Source organism: Aythya marila, assembly GCF_965140915.1.
Source record: "Aythya marila genome assembly, chromosome: 1".
Taxonomy (NCBI): Eukaryota; Metazoa; Chordata; class Aves; order Anseriformes; family Anatidae; genus Aythya; species Aythya marila.
This window is the reverse complement of record NC_139042.1, coordinates 201,548,648-201,564,841: the sequence shown is the minus strand read 5'-3', so window position 1 is coordinate 201,564,841 and position 16,194 is coordinate 201,548,648. Positions and strand designations below refer to the sequence as shown.

General features: G+C 40.8%; 1 protein-coding gene across 9 annotated transcripts in view; it reads left to right on the top strand.

Moving 5' to 3' along the window:
* CELF2 (CUGBP Elav-like family member 2) overlaps positions 1 to 16,194 on the top strand; it is a 373,678-nt gene that overhangs the window by 168,970 nt on the left and 188,514 nt on the right. The window lies entirely within an intron of this gene.

The window sequence follows — 16,194 nt, the reverse complement described above, 5'->3', positions numbered from 1 at the left end:
CCTTGCGAGTTAACGTCTACAAATCTTACCCCGAGGAACACCATCCCTGTAAAACATGCCTTTCCTGCTATCCTCTGATATCATTTTACATACTCATTTTCACAACATTTCCTAATCAGATTAATTAACACATTAGGGTATAATTCTTATTGTCTACAGAAATTACTTCAATTAAAACTATTAACATATTATCATGATTGTTGTATTATTACATCTCGCTTTGTTACTACTCAAAAACTACCCTAGCAAACCCAAATGTTTGAAATTAGCATAAAATTGTCGTGTCTACAGTTTTCATCTTAACTGGGGGATAAGGTAATGTTAAACTTTTTGAATAATCTGTTTTTCTCTGCTCGGGTTCCTGCTATGAGAACAGACGAGAGGGACTGTCCCACATGATGAGGCTAAAAAGAGTTTGTCTTGATTAGGTTCTGCCATGCCCAACAGGAACATGACCACTGTGCAGGGACATAGGAAAGCATCGAAAGCACAGAGGAGCACAAGACAGTAATGCATATAAATTGGATGTATTCATGCTGAAAATTAGTAAGGGTTTTTTTAGGGGGAAGGGGGGAATGTGAGTTTTTGAAATGGCTGTCTAGTGGGAGGAGTGAAAGCAAAAGGCATAATGTTGAACTTCATTACTCTCAGAATCTTCTTACAGGCTAGGTGAAATGTGCCATCTGTGTAAAAGCGAAAAAAATATTGTTAATGTAATTGGAATCTTAACACTGTAATCAAGGAATTATAACTAGTCTAGATCTACTTATTGAGAGAAAAGAAAGGATACCGTTACAGGGGAATAAAGCTTCAATACTGATACATTTAAAATTGATATACACACATTTCCAAGGATCTGCTCCTCTGGGGGGTGTTTTGCTCACCCTTTCCCCTTGGGTAGGGGACTTAATTTTTGGAGGTGTGCAGCGGTTATAGCAGGTGGTCAGGGTTTCTGCTTCCTCCATCCCATGAGCATCATGATTCTGATGTCAATGGTTTCTTCTTCCTCAATCCAGGCTCTACTTCAGGCTGCTTTTATTTTCTTTTTTGTGTGTTTTTACAACTTGCACTCTTCTTTGGATTGCAACACCACAATACCCCTGAACACAGTATGTGTGCAATGCCTTCCATACTTTTTCTTTCTGCAGGCTTGCATTTCTTCAGCTAACTGTTGGTGATTTTTTATAGCCCTGAGGTCCTGAGTGTCACTCTGTGCCTCACCTAATACTTGCCTGTGCCTCTGCTCCTCTGCACTGTGTCATGTCACCTCTTCTGAGGCTGTTACACCATGTCTGTGCTCCTCTTTACCATGTCATTATTCTGGCATCGTAAATATTTCATACTACACCGAGTGGCTACTTGTTACTACTGGCTGTATAAAAATTGCAGTGAACCCACACGATTATGTGAAGATAAGCAAAAGTAAAATAAATTAGGCACTAACCACCTGGTCATTAAGGAAAACCGCTGCTACAGCTAACACAGCTAAAACAAAGCTCGAGGCTGGGCTGCACGAGTGCAGACAAGCCTGGTGTGCCTCAGTTCCAAGGCTGTGCAGGCTCAGCACAAAGCCTGTGGCAATACAGTATTTACTGGGCTACAGGCCTTGAACGTGATGAATGAGATCATTATTTGGGTTTACCCATATTGGCCAGGGACCAATCTTGGTGACACAGGATGTCCTATCTGGTCTTCAGTTCCTATCAACACCTTAAACAGCTGAAATGGAAAAGGAACGCTTCACCTTTACACAACAGTCCTATATTGGCTTACTTTTAGCAGACAGGTTGAACAGAAAGCAAGAAAGTTGATCTAACTGAGGTAAATAATTGCTGCCATTCTTCTAAGCCATATGCATTCTATTTGTCTCCATGATATTGCTGTGAAAAAGCTGTTATCCTCCTTTACAGATAGATAGTATTTATCTACCGTTGCCCTAGGATGCCTCTGTAGCCAATGGAGAGACATTGCTACCTCCGTTTTAGTCCACCTGAAGTCTGAATTGCCCCCTAAATTGATTATTTCTTTTCACAGACTAAATAGGAAATCCTGGACACATAGATTTAATAAATCTGAGCCAAAGAGATTAGAGATTTGTCTACAGCAGATGAGTTTCAGAGCTCATGCTTTCACAGCTGTTACCGGTAACTAGCTTAGCTTAAATTTGTTTCATGTATGGTCTATACAGGCAACCGACGTCGTTAAGACCGTACTGTTATTATACCCCAAATGAGGCATGTCCACAGGAAGTCTATGGCTGAGCATGGAATTCGATTCTCATATTTCAGATGAGAAGATAATGCCCTAATCAGTTCTCGTCCATGTAATGCGATGTCACTGGCACTACTAAATTCTTTTCAATGCGGCTTTCACTCCAAACTGTTAAACCATCTGCTGGTGGCAGCCGAAAAGATGACAATATAATAAATTACTAGAAAAAGTTAAGATGCCTAACATCTGCTCTCCACCAAGCTTGAGCATCTTCCCCATATCGATGTTCTGTCATTTCATGACACAGTCAGAGAAGATGCCTGCTCTGAAGATCTTACACATTTAAATCATTTGCAGCTGGACCTGCATTCCAGGCATCCATCCTCTATCGTAAATTTTTGGCTGAAGTGGGCAATAACAATGGAAAAGGGAAAAGGCAGAGGGAGAAAAACAAATAGTTTCTTAAAATATCCTTTAAAAATTCCCAGCCTAGGTAACAGTTTGTATCTACTCAGTCTTCATTATGATTGATGAAGAAATATTTAATGGTGGCAAGGAGGATTTTGCAAGACAGAAATGGAAACTGCTGCCTCTTCAGAGCTGCATGACTGTGTGTCCCGGAATTATGTGCTGCATAATATTTTAATCTAATAATAGTTTGCTTAGTAGTGTGGACCACACTGGTTAGTGCAAACAATATGTAAAAATATTCTAGATAAGATTATGCAGCTCTGAAGGTACTGGTAGGCAGACACTGTTGAGAAAATATACACATAATATTTACTTAAAACATTCCTGGAGCCTCCTTTGGTGTTATTAGACTGTCATGAAAATCTGCAAACACACACTTATCAAAAACTCACAGCAAAACACAAGGCATTTAGTGAAGTCAAATACAGAGTGGTAGATGCCATAGCAGAACACAGTTAATGGTTGAGCAGTGACTTAACTTTACATTCAAGAGCAAACATAATTAAAGCGGAAAAAGTCCTGAACCAAACGTAGGAGATGTGTCCTGCCTGGAATTCAAAGATGAGTCTGGATCCCATCCTACTGCTCCTGTCTCCTGAAGCAAAATTTCAGGAGGCAGAAGTTGAGAGTGAAACCCAGTTAAAAAAAGCATAGTGAACCACCACAGTGTGGATTGGTAATGTTCTCCTCATTACTGTGATAAGAACCTGCACAAAATGATGGCCTGGAAGGCTCATAAAGGTTGGTATGGCAATAATTTGGGGGATTTTCCTCACATTAGGTAAGCAACATCAGTTGATTCCTTGCTTCCTTTTCTGAGTTAGTTCTAATCTAAAAAAAAATTCTCCCTTTCTCTTTTAAGATATGATTTGTTCATGTATAATAATTGATTTTTTCTATGTCCCTGACTGCTCTCCCATAAGCTGCTAGGGCCACAAGGATGGGAGAGGGATGAGCACTCGGTGCACATCCCTCCATAGCAGACCTCTCATGATTTTAAGCCAGTTCAGTGAAATTCCTCTGGAGCAGAATCTACTTCCTTACATTAAGCAGAAGGATGATCCTTGTAAATAAACAGGAAATAATGTAATTTAGTTACAATTATTTAGTAAAAGAATGCAAAAATAAATAACATAAACACTTAAATACTACAGTAGCCATCGCTGTATAGAAAACCAGCTGAGTTTGAGCCTGGTGATATCTGTCTGGGATGTATTCCTACAAGTTCTGTGCTGCCACAGATCTCCTATCTATCTGTCCGTGAAAACATGTTCTTGCATGTCTAGAATTAGAAAATGTTTTCCCCTGGTTTTTCCCTTTACCAGTATAGTGCATCTTTTTCTCTGCTACTTCTTCGTACTACTTTCTATCTTGCCAGCAGACCTTTGGGTCTCCCAGTTTGTGTTTCCTAGGTCCAGCAAGTCAGCAAGCTATGTTTTTGTTTGTGACTTGACAAACACCAGCTGAGACATGGGGGCAGTTGAAATCAGGAGCCTGTAGGCTAGCAGTGAGAATGTAAAGTTATAGAGCACCACAGGCTGTGGTTAACCTGAGATTCCTGCCACCAGTGGTGAAGTGTTACCGCGCCAGCCTGGAGAAATGCTGGGGGGTTGCTCAGATGACCTGGTGCATTTTGTATGGACCAGTGCTATCTGGAAAAGGTGGGTGAAAAGCCCCTATACAGGCCTGATTGATGCATCAGAACCTGATGGGCTACAAATGCAGAGAACGAAGTCAAACCTGTAGCTGTCTCTGGCTCATCCCTTTGTGGTGGCCCCTGTGACTGCTTGGTTTTAAAAGGCTGTTAGTTTTCATACAGAATCACAGAATTGTAGGGGTTGGAATGGACCTCAAGGGATCATTGGGCCCAACCCCCCTGCCGAAGCAGGGTCCCTACAGCAGGCTGCCCAAGTAGGCGTACAGATGGGCCTTGAATATCTCCAGAGAAGGAGACTCCACAACCTCCCTGGGCAGCCTGTCCCAGTGCTCCGTCACCCTCCCCGTGAAGAAGTTCTTTCGTGTGTTGGTGCCGAACTTCCTGGGCTCCATTTTGTGGCCATTGCCCCTTGTCCTGTCCCCACAGAGCACTGAAAAGAGGTTGTCCAAATCCCTCTGTCTCCCACACTTAAGATATTTGTAAAGATTGATAAGATCCCCTCTCAGTCTTCTCTTCTCCAGGCTGAGACCCAGGTCTCTCAGCCTTTCTTCATAAGGAAGATGCTCCAGGCACTGTATCATCTTTGTGGCCCTCTGCTGGACTCTCTCCAGGAGATCCCTGTCTTTTTGTACTGGGGAGCCCAGAACTGGACACAGTACTCCAGGTGAGAGGAAAGAGTCCTTTCCTTTTTAAAGGTATTCATGGTGGCGTATCTTGTAGAAGAGGGTGTGAGGCTGGTGTATTTAGCAGACAGCGACGTCAGTATGTACATCTACTACATGGGAGAGGTGATGTTTCTAATCACGCTGAGGCAGAACAGACCTCCCAAGAAAAGCAGGGTGATGTTTCTGAACAACTTAAAGGATTTTCTTCAGAACGGTCATTAATCAGTCATTAGAAAGTGATTGCAAATGCCATTACTTTCTGTCCATCTCTAGTGTTTCTCAAGCAGGCCCCTGAAAGCCAGGCACCAGTCTGCAGGTTTAGCGGTAATTTGAATGCAACAAATTGTACCTGCAAAGCACAGATGTTGAAAGCTGAAAATCTGAAGGTGCCGTATGTTTCCTGTAATTGAAAGCAGGTGCCCTGAAGGAAGCAGAGATTCTGTTTCACTTTATGAAGTATCTAGTTGGCAGAGCTGGCAAAAAAAAATACCCTCTAAAGCTTCATTCACTGGGACTGGATAAAGCAGATTAAAGCTGTTGTTTTCCAGTAGCTCTAAGGGGCTCCAACAAAGGATTGAGGTCCTATTGTGTTGGGCACCGTAGACAAAAGGAATAAAGTCCCTATCTGCAGAGTTCAGAGCGCTGAATAAATTGAACTGCGTGTGTTTAAAGGATGGGATGAGGGGAAAGAGCATGATAACCCTGCTTTATACAGCACTGAAAGCTGGGACCAGCATCTCCAGCATTTTGGGCCTATTCCACCTCGCCCCAGGACAGATGCTCTATCTCAGGTGTGCTGAAGTGGATGCACGTTAAAGTTTTCCCAATTCTGAGTACTTCTGTCATCGTTTCAGAGATTGCTCGGTGTGATAGGCTAGCTATCAGCTGCAATCTTTTGCCTTGGTCATTGCATACAAAGACCCCAGGCCTAAAAGTGAATAAATGTTATGCAAGTTTCTCCTTCCAAGGATGACCCTTTGGGAAGCAGTCTGTGATGTGAAGCCTGAAGGATTATGAACGTTAAAGAACTGCGTGGTGTGTCCGAACTGCAGTTCAGTCTGCAGATTTCACAAGGCTTTAGAGCGGGCTTTTTTAGTTTTAAATCTGTGCCTCAGTTTACCGATGGATGGAGGTAAAAGCCCCGAGGATCCTCCAAAGACTTTTGAGTTGATTTTTGTGGGTTTTGTTGTACTTCTAAGAAAAGTAAGAAATGTTATTACCCTGCTGAATTCAAGCTGAGCACAGCCTGTGGGTGTAGGTTGTATTTTACTTAAGCCAAAAAGAAGAAGAAAAAAAAAAAAAGGAAAAAGGAGAAAGGAGAAAAAAAAAAAAAAAAAAAAGACAGGAAAGCACCCCAAACCTTCAAAATTTATTACTGCTTCCAGCCAATTTTGTAGTGCTTCTGGTTTGAGAAGCCAGAATAATTTCTGCTCGCAGTCTGCACTTCAGTAGCTGTAGCAAGTGCAGATAGAGGAAACAACTTTGATCAAAACATTTTTCAGCTCTTTCTCTAACGAAACAGCCAGAGCTTGGCACGGTGTCGTCGTGCAGTTATTTCATCTCCCCAGAAAAAACCTGTGTCAGGTTCTGAAAGTGCTGACTGACCTGTGTGCACCGGGCTCAAAGCTCTCGCTCTGAATCTTCAGCCAGCCTTTAAGGCTCTGCCACACTTTTACAATGTTCTTTTTCTCTTTGGATTGTCCACTTTTTTTTTTTTTTTTTTTTTTTTTTTTCTCTTCCTTCGGTAGTAGGCAGACATTTTCTAGGAATTTTCTTCTTTGCCTCTCAAGCCACCTGAAAGAGAGAAGAAACGTCTTTTGTCCACATGGTGACAGAGATCATAAATTTTGCTGGGAAAATTGAGAATTATGTTTACTGCCTTTAACTAATGGGCAAGATTACATAAAAATAAAAATAAATAAAATAAAAAAATATTCTTCCAACTGAAACAAAAGGCATAATTTCCAATAGGTACTTTTCTTTCTTTTTTCTTTTTTTTGACAATCTTGTTTAACTGACTTAATATGAGATCTCAGTCCTAGCCATGATTTTAAAAACTACGGATTTAGTGTGTACTGAAATGACTGTCCCACCATTTCTCTCTGTATAGCTTCCTATACATAAAAGGTCAAAAATGTCAGTCAGACCGTACCATTTGGCATGAAGATGAATATAGAAGCTAAAGAGGATTTAAAAAATACATGATCTGGCATTTGAAACAGGGGACTGGGCTTTGAGTCCTGCTTTTATTCCTTTATCTGCCAGTGACCTAGCACTTTGTCTCTTACAGGGTGTATTTACAGATTTTATAGTCATTTTGTCGCAGCGTGTGTCAGTGGAGAAAGTCCTGCAAGGACAAAGTCAGATTTTCAGCAAGTTGGAGAACTCTCTGGGTGATGCCACCACTCTTCCCAGCGGCACCTGTGTGCATCAAGGGCATAAAGTAGGGTTAGTGCTCTCCATGCCTCACAGACCCTGAAAGAGGAGTCTGTTGACCCTAAAATCCTCTAATGTCAAAGGAGAGGGAGGCGTCCTTGGCAGGGCAGCCTGGTCTCCTTGTTTCTCTTCATTGACTGTGGAAGGAAGGGAGGGTGGCTGGGTTACTAATGGGGCACTTGATAAGGTCTCGGTGAAATCAGTCTGAGCTTTACTGCCTCAATTTTTCTGTCCGTGAAACGTAGGTGATGTCGCACAGAGGAATTGTGATCTTACTACTGTGTTCGAAATGCCTGGAGGAAAAAGGCAAAGTTAAAAGAGAAAGCAGTATCCTGATCAGTGTAGTGTTTGCTCTAAAAAGTGAAATTTATATATTGCCTGAAAGTAGGGCACAAATACATACCTGGACATACACAGCATGCAAGTGGAGCACAAAAAAATAAATGAGTAGTAGATGTCTTATGAACTATGTTTCTCTATGAAATAATGCTTTAGGTAATGTTCTTAGGCATGCCTGGAAAGTATTTAAATAATTCCAGTTTGTCTTGGAAATATCCATTTTAATACATGCAGAAAAGGTAAGGAGACCTTTATTTAGGATGTGACTGTTTTGCAGCAACCGGGCTCTGTGCATAGTCCCTCTGCATTTGTTGGCTCACTGTTTTTATTTGTTTGCTTTTGCTTTTTGCATTAATCTGTAATACATGTATATAATATATATGTATATGACTTCATTAAGCACTGTGAAACAGTAAGCAGATATCAGCAGTTAGCCAGCCTGCAGAACTGACCATCAGTTTTTCTTATAAACATTATAACAAATGACAAATTTCCAAACTTCAGAGCTTAGCATGAAAAGAAGCCTGTTTGAATAACCCATGAACATAACATGAATAATCTTCATGTCAGCTATTTGTCTTTTTCTGGAATCGCACAAAACTCCCTTCTGACAAGTACAGACTTTCTACGCTTTCAGTGCCATGTGTTTTACATTTTCCTTTGTCCATCTTGCCAGCTGTTCAGCCCCGTCATCGGGTATGAATTGTAGGGAAAGTATTAAAGTAGTCAAAAAGATGGAGGCTGTCATGGTGATTAGGTTTTGGGGAAATCTCATTGAGAAAATCCAAAAAGTATTTCTTTTTAATGCTGTTGACTCATGTGACTTGGAGATGATTTGTAATTTTGAGGTATTCACCGATAGTTTTTGGATTTTGAAGCGCATCATTATATCAGTTGTCTTGTGGTGTCTGACCATTTTATCAGGTTTTTAAGGTGTTGAAAAGGTGTAGTTGAGCCTTTGGAATTAAACTGGCAAACACCTGCATGTTATTAACTTTTCTTCCATTTTTTTTATAATTTAGACTCCATATTTGGATGGGAACTACACATTTAGCATTCACTCGTGGAGTTTCCATTTGTCTGCAGTAACTTCCCTTAGAGAAGCAGACCTAAGACGTCTGCAAATGGTTGATTTCAATGGTGCCCACAGATTCTGCACTGAACTCCAAGTTACTTGTAGAGGACTTTAGGGGTTTGTTAAAAGTGTTCTGTAATTTCAGCCACTGCTGTGGGGTGTTCTGGATGACTTCTGCTTTATACCTACATGTTTAATTGCATATCCTAGAGAGTGCTACTCTGTAAGAACTTTTCAAATGCATATTACCTTGTCTTTATGGTCTTTACTGTGCATATTTAATATCAGCTGTTATAGTAAACAGCAATAATTTCTGTGTGTTTAAAGTATGAGCTGAGTTTGCAATTACGTATAACCTATATAGAGATTTTTTCTTCCATTTTCTGGTACAAAATAAATCAAGTGTCTACTTTCTTAGGATGCCTACATCATCAGCCATGATAAACTGCCCATCATTCGTTTCTACACCCAGTATGTTGCCATATCCAGAGAGCAAAATTCTCAATCCCTAATTGCTGTGAACCATCATTTGTAGTGAAGCGGGACAGGTTTTCTCCATGACATCTCAGATGTTCTGGTGACATTTTGCCTCTGTGTGTAGATGGTTCATAATTTATCGCAACCTAAGGACTTAGATACTCTCTGTCCTGTCACATAAGACTGATCTGCTGCTGTGGTGCATGAGATAAGGTTGTACTGCCCCAGAATTCACTTTTTACATACGCTCTGATATTTCAGTGTCTTCCCGTCATGATGTCAGTTCAGGTCTCCATTGTCAGTTCTCATTTTTGTAAAGTGTTGCTAAGTCCTCCTGCTGTTGGTAGCAATAGGATCATGTGCTAACTCCAGTTGGAAGGTCTTCTGGAAGGTCTCTAGTCCAACAGCTGCTCAGAGCTCGGTCAGCTGTGAGATAGGATCACGTCGCTCAGGGCTTGATCCAGTCAGGTCTTGAAAACCTCCAAAGATGGAGACTGGACAACCTGCTCCGATGGTTGACTGTCCTCACAGGGAAAAGTTTTTACCTTCTAGCCAGCAAAATACACTTCTTTTAACTTACTGCTTACTGCTTGTTGTCTTCCCACTGTTGTACCTTATAAGGGACCTGGCCTTTTTCAGCCCAGGAAAGAGAAGGCTTCAGAGGAACCTTCATATGCCTACTTGAGGCTATTGAGAAAACAGAAACAAGCTCATTCAGTATATATTCCCATAGCATTTTATCAAAGAAGCTTGGTCTGGAATTATCTAGTTGTTCACTCTCTGAAAGACCTTTGAAAGAAGATGATTTAATGAAGAGTGTGGGAATTTACAGGATTCTTGCTCTCCTTCTAGCCTTTAACTTGGGGTATCTGTTCTGCCTTGCTGACATCTTGTGCTTTCAGTGATGCCTGCCTCGTGACTGAAGTAGTCTTTTGGGCATCCACAGTCCACTGGAAATCTGCTAATACATGGAGTTAGACTTGCTCTGCTTCAGTTTTTCTTAACAAATACAACAGATTTTGTCCTTGAATCGCTAACACACATGCAAAAATAAGAACTGATTGTCTCAATTTTTGCATGTGTCTGAATTTTCTCTCCAATAGCTGTGTCACATTAACTTATTCCCTAAAGTTATAAGAATTACTGCTACAAATGGTTAACACTTAGGAAAATGGGGACATCGTTGTTCAGACAGTACCTGTCAATCTGGGTGGCGGGTATACGAAAACTTGTGTTGGAAAGCAGAGAAACACCAAAAGGCAAAGAATTGCATCACTATTATCCAGCTGTTTAATAACACATTTCCTTGTTTTGTTTTGCTTAAGACATAAAAAAAAAAAAAAAAAAAGGCTGCCAGTAAATACCCATCTCTTCGAGTTGACTTTTTAAAAAACATTTGGGACTATGCTACTGTGTCCTTGTTGTATATCTCCAGGTTTTACATCTTTTCCATAATGTTAAGAGAGGAATAAAACCAGGTTACTAGTCAGGATTGAATCTCTAATTTGGATTTCTAAATCCAACACAGCCCCGTTCCCTCGGGAATAGCAAATTATTTAGGTACAAACTGCAGACCTAAATGAAACAAAATTCGGTATTTGATTTCTCATCAGAGGAAAAACAGGTGCAATAGTAAATAACTATTTAATGAGAAAGACATCCTGTTCAGTCCTTTCAAAGGACTTGCTACATTTCTCATTTCTGGGTGGTTGTTACTATTGCTAATAGTACTGTACTGCCTCAGAAACAGACTTTGCTCTGCCTTTGTAGAGTCTATAACTTCTCATCCAAAAAAAGCTTGTCTTCTGAATATGGAGTCAGGAAAGTAAGGAGTGGGGAACAGAGAGGGAGGAAGGGATTTGAGTTTTGATGGCAAATTATTTTCAAGGTAAGAGACAGCAGGTTTCTATTCCAAGAGCAGTGCTGACTAGACAAACTATCATCCATTATAACTTAAGATATGACTAAAAAAGAGGATTAAATCGATTTTTAAAGCTGTTTAAACTTCCAGGCTAGATATGTAAAGGCATATGAACAGCTTAAGAGGGCCAGACTAAATATCCACCTAACCTAGTAGCCTGTCTTCCACAGCAGCCTGTAAAAATATATTTAAGTAAAAATAAACAGAAGAATGATGAGAGAGCTTGGGATTTTTTTCTTCTGTAGGCTTCCCAGATTTGGTGAACTCTAACATGGTAACTTCTGACCCTGAAGTTGCACCCAATTTGCCTTAAATAATAACTTTTTATTTGTTTCTTTTCCATTGAGGAAGGATTTGGCAGATCATTCCAGGTCCTCACATACTGTGCTACTTTGCGAGGGAAGAGCTCAATATATTTGGATGCTATCACTGTTTGCTGCTATGTTATTATCATTATTATACCCTCCTGTACATTAATAGAGCTGAGCTATTAGCATCATCCCACACGTTCCGTGTTTATGCCAGCATGGTGAATCAGAAAAACATCTGCCTGGGAGGTAGAAATGTGTTTTTATATATGAACACGTAAACATGAAAGCTTTACAACGTCTGGCCTGAACTCACACCGGAGAGCATGAAAGAAACCTGTGAGTTTCTGCAGTTAGGAACTGGCCCTTGTGCAAATCCCCTGGGAGAAGGTTTGAGGAGATAAGGTGTCAGTCCACATCAGTATAAATGAAGCAAGCTGGCACAGCCATCATTTCCTGCAAGAGTAAAGCCCCAGACTCCGTGGCACTGAGATACACACGCTGAATATTTCACTGGAATCCACAAACTACTTTGTCATTAATTTAGGTCAGCGTTGCATTGCTTGAACTCAATATTCAGCCCAGGGAATATTTAAGGTAACATTGATACACCTCCTGTGTGTGGGTGTGTGTTTGTTTTCCAAAACCCTTTCTTGGATTTCTGAAATTATTTAATATTATCCATTTGGGATGAATGGTGTATACTAAGTGTGGCGATGCCTGATAGGTATTCAGCTTGAAGAAATTGATGAAGAGATCCCATACAGGAAAAACAACACATTGAGCTGTTATTAAATAACTTAATAGGCTCAGGGGTCGCTGATCCTCTTGTTGATACCACAGAGTTTGCTGGCAGCTGACTCCTCCCTGGAAAAACAGGAATGCCAGCTGGTGAAACAGCATTAGCGTCCTGACAGATGTGTGTTATAATGGCATCCGTAGACAGGTTTGAAAGCAAAATAGAGCTCATGTGTTTCATGAGAAGCGTGTTTGATGCCACAATTACTGGAGGTTTAAAAGTCTTGTTCTGTAATGTACCTATGATAAAATTTGGCCTTCCAGACTTGGCTGCTGGAAAAGCCCAGTGATCTGTCACTTCTACCCAGAGCTTGCCTTCTTAAGAGTAAGATGGACACAGCGTTCCCCTTCCTCTTTAATCCCTTCATCCCCATTTATCTTTCTATACATTAAAATCACTTGTGTTGTATGCCAAGATAGGAGGTTCACCGGAAACGTGGCAGATAAGAAATCTCACAGCCAGTGAAGCTGCTGTAGAAACAGCAGAGTTGCAAGCATTTAGTAACATCACAGCAGCCTTGTTCCACATTTGCAATTAATACACGTCTGTGTTTGCATTTGTTACAGGACTCTTGACAGCACCAACATAACAAGAAAAACGAACAACCTGAGTAATAAATCTCTGGAGGCATTCAGCAAGTGCCATAGGGCTCATTAATCTTGATTATTCCCCATAATAGATAACTTCACAAATCATCTATTCTCCCCAATCATGCACATAAGGATAATGTATATATAATAGCCTCCTGTACTGTAAAACCCCAAATAGAATTTCATTTTTTAAATATAAGTCTTGACAAATGCAAGACAAATATTTATAGAAAAGGGATGGGTATGAATAACAATGAACTGGACTGAAACAAGTGGGACAGAGACTTGTGAAAAGAAGGTGACATCTTTTCTGGGTTTTCTTTTTTTTTTTTTTTCTTTTTTTTTTTTTTTGGTTTCCAGCATTATGATGTCTCTATTTGAATCAAGGAATTCATTTATTTATAGCCTGAAGTAGATGGGATTTTCTTCCTGGGAGTTTTGGCCAGGGAGATAAAGGAGGCTGCAGCTGCAGCCTTCATGCATGCTCTTTAAGGAATGTAGACAGGGGAAAATAGAAGCAGCTGAGAAATATCCTGAATCCCAAACAATTTAGTATTCATAATTTATACTACTGATTCCCTCTTTTTCTTGTGCTCTTCCCAAAGCTTTCCTTTGAAATGTGCCAAAATCATCAAAGGAAACTACAGCTCTGATCTGATCTGTTTATCATTTTTTCCTCAACGGCACCTTAAATATGCCAGCTCATCGTAATGGATCTGAGAAAGACATCGTATTTAGAATAAGGATGTGTATGATCCTCTTGGTAAGCATAGCAGAGCTGCTCTAATAGTTGATCCTGTACTGCAGGCTGTGCTTCAGCTCGCTGATCGAAATGTGATGGTTATCTTGAAGGTAATGGTGCAAAGGGGAAAAAAAAAAAAAAAAAAGAGAGATGTATTAACTTTAAAAAATATGTAAAATATCCTGTTTTGAATGGAATTGATATTAGAAAAGGATAAACAGGGTTATGGGAGGGGAAAGAAGAACATCTTTCCATAGAAGAAGACTAGTACCTTTTATATGTTCGTAATGATAGTGACCCGAACCTGCTGTTTAAGAGTAAGTTCTGCTGACTGAAGTTTCAGAAGCGTGAAGCTGTACTCACAGGTGAGCCTTCCTCTCATCCAGTATAAAGCGTGAGATCTGATTGCCCTCATCTTTGCCTGCAACCCCATTTCGCCGCCTTTCTTTTCTCTCCCCCCGTGTGTCCAAATTCTCTTAAAAACCCAGGATTTTGTTCTGTGACCTGGGGCACCAAAATAGCAATTTTGTGTGAGTGGAAAGAATTTAAAAGACTAACAACTGAACTGCTTTAGGGTGGGTTTTCTCGTCTTGTTCACGGCCCCCCTTCACCCAGTGTAAAAAGTCCTGAAGATGTATTTTCCTTCAAATCTAAAAGAAAGAAGAACACGTGTCATCTTCCAGAGTTAAAAACAAGAACGACCTGAACTTTGGACCTACTTCTCTTTCCAAGATCTGCTTTGCACATCACTCAATTCTGTTTCTTTAATTCCTTTGCATGTGAATGCAATACGTAGCTATAAGCATCACAGGCCTTTAGTAGACTACGTTGCACTCCAGTGCTGTCTCTCTCTTCCTAAATACATACCCACTGATAATACCCACAGGCAACATACCTTGCACAGACATGAAGGATGTTTTACCCCCAGGAAGTTTTAGTTAAAAAAAAAAAAAAAAAAAAAAAAAAAAAACCTGAAAATGTTCAACGTCTTTTAAGTTTGATTAGATGGATCCAGGATCTTGTAGGCTTGGCATTTGTGTTTAGATACATTTGTCTTCAGAGCTCTCCAAAGAGCTCTCTACGTGTCAAATAGCAGTGAATTTTGGCTTGAAAATTTTCTTTGATATCTGCGCACTTGGGTAGTTTGAAGCACGGTTTTGGAATAACTGAGGATAACTGAGCTATTCCTAGCTGTCTGACAGACATTCAAGTAACTCCCTTAATCTCCCTTGGCCTCAGTTTCTCCCTGTATAAAACTATACTATTAATACTTCACCGTCTTTGTAAAATGTTCCACAGTCTTTTGATGAAAGGAATTATTTTAAGTTCAAAGTGTTTCTCTTAATGAAAGAATGAACTTGCTTGTTCTTGAAGCCATGCATTATATAAACATCAAAGAGCTGTTTGCACCCAGTGGTCGTTGGCCATAAGGTGCCTCCGTGTCTCAGTGAGCGATGTTTTCTCTTCTACCTCTCCACGAAAAGGAACATGCTGGTGATTTGGATGCCGTACGATACAATTCCAGTAATGCCAACGTGTGCAGCAGAACTACACACAGTGTTTGGCATCGGCTGTAATTTCTTACCGTGTCTGAAAAATAGCATGCGGATGGGCACAAAGTGATGTGCAGGTACTTGGGGTTGATCTCCTGCCCTGCCTGGCTGCTGGGCTGGTTTCTCTGAGGAGTAAGGAGCTGATGGTGGAGAGCAGCTTGAGTTTGTGACCCAAAGGGTGCCTGCCTGGTTTTCATGCTTGGACCAATCTTTAGATAGTACCACTTGCAATTACCTCCAAAAGTGGGAGCATCCTGATCTTCTGTTGGGGAAATTATCAAAGTGCAGGGATTGTTTCTTAGAATACAATCATAGAGTGTCTTGGGTCAGAAGGGACCTCAAAGCCTCCCCAGTGCCACCCCCTGACATGGGCAGGGACACCTCCCACCAGCCCAGGCTGCCCAAAGCCCCATCCAGCCTGGCCTTGGGCACTGCCAGGGATGGGGCAGCCACAGCTCCTCTGGGCAGCCTGGGCCAGGGCCTCACCACCCTCTTGAGTGAGGAATTTCCTCCTAATATCTAATCTATCTTCTTTTAGTTTAAAGCCATTACACCTTGTTCTATCACTACATGCTCTTATAATAATTCCCTTCTTCAGGAGTTAATGCAAAAAGCCACCTCTCCTCATGATCACCTGATGATTGATGTGGTAGTCAGCCACTAACAAAAAGAGCTTAACCAGGTGGAAAATATGATACACCCTTAAATGGCTTAAGAGACATTTTGATATTGTTCCTGTTTCCATTTTTCTATCTCTGGCTAGTCTCAGCTCTGAGCTACATGAGGTTGGTTACTTCTCTGTCTCTCTTCTGTTTAATAAACTGCAGAGTGGCAATGGTCTGTCCACTTCCTGCACTTAGGCAGTGCAGCAAGCTGCAGTTGAATGCCTCTTCTCAAACAAGGGCTTTTTTGGGAAGCAGTTGGAGGAAGCAGTGAGATCTCGTGAGACC